Source organism: Otolemur garnettii, unplaced genomic scaffold (assembly GCF_000181295.1).
Source record: "Otolemur garnettii isolate 467f Iridium unplaced genomic scaffold, OtoGar3 scaffold00293, whole genome shotgun sequence".
Lineage (NCBI taxonomy): Eukaryota > Metazoa > Chordata > Mammalia > Primates > Galagidae > Otolemur > Otolemur garnettii.
In genome coordinates, this window is record NW_003852688.1 from 124,857 (window position 1) to 128,610 (window position 3,754).

The 3,754-nt window shown below is 39.1% G+C and overlaps 1 protein-coding gene across 1 annotated transcript in view; it reads left to right on the forward strand.

The window, feature by feature from the left end:
• The window catches only part of CEP41 (centrosomal protein 41), a 52,736-nt gene that overhangs the window by 32,252 nt on the left and 16,730 nt on the right, over positions 1-3,754 (forward strand). The gene's annotated exons all lie outside the window — the stretch shown is intronic.

A 3,754-nucleotide genomic window follows, 5' to 3' on the forward strand; every position in this document is an offset into this window, starting at 1 on the left:
GGAGGAAACAAAGAGCTTAGTGTTATGCATTATCAATTCACTGCAGTCTGTTTTCTTTTAATTAATCATATTTCATTCACATCCTTTTTAAAAACTAATCTTCTGCAAAGATATGTTACTAATCATTGAATGTATTGCCCTTGCACAAAATCATAATTTTTCAACCTGTGTCCAAAACTGATGTAAAATGTACACTTCAAGGCCAGAATTAAAGAAGTAATAACATTTATTTTCTAAAATGGATTTGCTCATATTTGAAATAAGAGGACTCAGTGCTAGGAGAGTATTTAGCTGATGGTGCTAAAGAGGTACTCTGACTGATCACAGTGCAGGACTTGGCTCTGGTAGAATACATATTCTTGGAAGAGAAAATTACGAATCAGAATACACCAGAACATTTTCTTTTTGCACAGTAGACCTTTTAATTTGAAGTGAAAATGTTCCTTTTGAACTGCAGCAGTATTTGGAAGCCTCAGACAATAGGGTTGGACTCAGGGGCAGCTCTCTGCTGACTTTTTATTGACCATGTTCAGCTGTAAGGGCTAGTGCTGCAGACATTTTAAAAAATAAAGTCACAGTATCCTTCTCTTCTTGTATATTTAGTATTATTATATATGTATTTTATTTTTTTATTTTTATTTTTTGAGACAGAGCCTCAAGCTGTCCCCCTGGGTAGAGTGCCATGGCATTACATCTCACAGCAACCTCCAACTCCTGGGCTCAAGCGAGTCTCCTGCCTCAGCCTCCCAAGTAGCTGGGACCACAGGTGCCCGCCACAACGCCCAGCTATTTTTTGGTTGCAGCCGTCATTGTTGTTTGGCAGGCCTGGGCTGGATCTGAACCCGCCACCTTAGGCGTATGTGGCTGGTGCCTTAGCCACTTGAGCCACAGGCACCGAGCCTATATATGTATTTTAAATACATACTAAATTTTCAAACTGTTGAAAAAATCTTGTTGACTTACCTACACTTCACTGTTGTCCTCCTTAACTCCTCCAAGACAGGCAAAATGCAGCTGGCCTGCTGCTGTCGGGGTTTGTAGTCTCTTCCAACTCCCATCCTTCTGCAGCTGAGTATGAGCTCACATGTCCTCACTAGAAATCTGTCCCATGAAAGCATCCCATTCTGCCCAAATTGGTGAAACCTTGTTCAAAACATTTCTTTAAAAGTACAGTGGAATTTCTTTAAAATCTAAATCTTAAATGGAGATTATCTCCCGAAAGAAATACCCATGGAATTGAGCCTTGGAAATGCTCGAGTCCCCTTCCCTCCTCAGGAGCAGGGGGCTTCCTTTTAGTAAGGCAGGAGGTTCCTGTCACTCTGTTTTGCACACTTTGTGCTGATTACTGACAGGGATCTACGTTTTGGAAGCGATTTCCTTCTCTTTTCCCATTTTCTGTTGTAAGTGTTCTTTTGGGTCGAAAGGGAGGAGAATATTCCCTTGTTTCATGACACCCTAGACCCATCGCTTTGCTCAGATTACCTTAGATGCCGTGTCTTTCTGTGAAATCACAAACCTTGTTCTGTTATTTCCTTTGATTTGTCTTCTACTGTAAGCCCAACTTCCCTTTGCTAATAATGCATTTCAACAGAACCCTGAAAATGCAAAAATCCTTTGTAATCTGAATATTCTTTCAACTCTATCTGGGGAAAATAGACACTCTGTGTCTATTGACCATTTACAAAGCCTATTCTTGGTTTCTGGTGGTTAGATGACACTAGTTGGACGGAGTATGAAACATCCTAGATAGTCAGGTCTCTGTCCTTCCAGTAACTCGAGAGAGACAGACTTAGACCCTAGACTTACTGAAGAAGCAAACTTGATAATATGTCTATTTGTCTTCAATTCGGAGTTTGGGAGAAGCTATAGCAGCAGAAGGTCCATTCTTAAAGCTCTGTTCGCTCTTGCGAGGACAGACTGACAGAGCCTTCCAAGCCTATCCTTTTTATAAAATTTAAAACTTACTGTAAGACGTCTAATTTGATCTTTTATCTCTGAATAATAATGTCAGAAAGTCCCACTGATGGCTGCCCTTCTAAACCAGAACCAGGTACGTAGAGTCCAGGCTCAAATATACAGGGGGCTTCTGGTGCTTATGCAGAGGACAGTAGAAATGCCAATCCTTAGAATATAGCAAAGTGTTTTTTTTTTTAATTTTGTTTGAGGTAATCTCTGTTAGAGGGGATTTTAACGTGTACATTTTATACTTAGAAATATTTCAGACTGTGTAACATATGAAAAGAATGTCAACAGATAGATTTTCCAGTGAAAGTTGTTGACTATTTCCACTGACTGATTTATTGCAGTTTTGATTTGTATAAATGACTTTTAGTGGGCAAGTTGGTAGCAATTGAGAGGAATACTATAGTTAGTCAATTGTACTTTTTAAAGGAATTGAATATGACTCTGTTGCATTCCGAAGAAGCAGCTTTAAGAATTTTCTAGAAGTAATGGTCTATTATTAGCCATTATTCTTTTTAAGACATTTTAGAATAGAGAAGTTTAAATACCTTATTTAAAAGTCTTAACCTATTTACAGAAGGCTAGTTTTTAAGGTATTATAGTATCATTTCCTGTCTCTGAGTCTTAAGGTGCTTGGTAAACCAAGATTATATTTACCTCCTAAATAACCATCCAATGTGTGCTGGGTTTTTAGAAAAATTCATGGAAATGATTAGTAACACCAGGTAAATAATCTTAAATACCATTAATCCTTCCCTTGTTGCTAAGAATCCTGGCTTATGAGACGTTTAGGCTGCAGAGGCCATAGCAATTATCCAGCTAACCTTTAGTAATGCTGAAATAATGAGGACATATTTAGGAAGTCATGGGTATAAAAACCTAGAAGGGAATGAAGGGATAAGGGTGGGTGGCATTCAACACTGAAAACTTCCAAATTGGCAACTAACTAAAAGTTAGTTAAGGAACTTTAACTAGTATGGGACTGATAATTAGATAAGTAAAATTGGGCTCATTTTTAATATCTTTAACACCATGAAAAGAATTATAATAAACACAAGTGCAAAAGTACTCCCATGTGACTTGTATCATAATTATAAAGATAGCACTGGATAAAGACTGATGTTTAAGGTTGGTTTTCATTTTTTTTAGTTGTGGTAAAAAAGATACAACATAAAATTTACCATCTTAGCCATTTTTAAGTGTACAGATCTGTAGTGTTAAGTATATCCACATTGTTATACAAAAGAATGACCCAACTTTTTCATTTTGCAAAACTGAATAGGTAAATTTTTTTGTCTTTTTTTGTTTGTTTGTTTTGTTTTCAGAGACAGAGTTCATACTCTGTCACCCCAGCTACAGTGCAGTGGCATCATCAAGCTCATTGCAGCCTCTACCTCCTGGCTCAAACAATCCTGACTCAGCCTCTCCAACAGTTGGGACTACAGGTGTGCACAATCACACCTGGCTACTTTTATTTATCTATAGTAAAGTTGGAGGCTTACTCTGGCTTAGGCTGGTCTCGAACTCCTGAGCTCATAGCAGTCCTGTTTTTGCGGAGTGCTAGGATTACAGGCATGAGCACACTGTGTCTGGCCAGGTTAATTTTTATTGAAGTAGAATTGGGCTCAGCGCCTGTGGCTCAAGTGGCTAAGGCGCCAGCCACATACACCTAAAGTGGCGGGTTCGAATCCAGCCCGGGGCACCAAGCAACAATGACAACTGCAACCAAAAAAAATAGCCAGGCGTTGTGGCGGGCGCCTGTGGTCCCAGCTACTTGGGAGGCTGAGGCAGG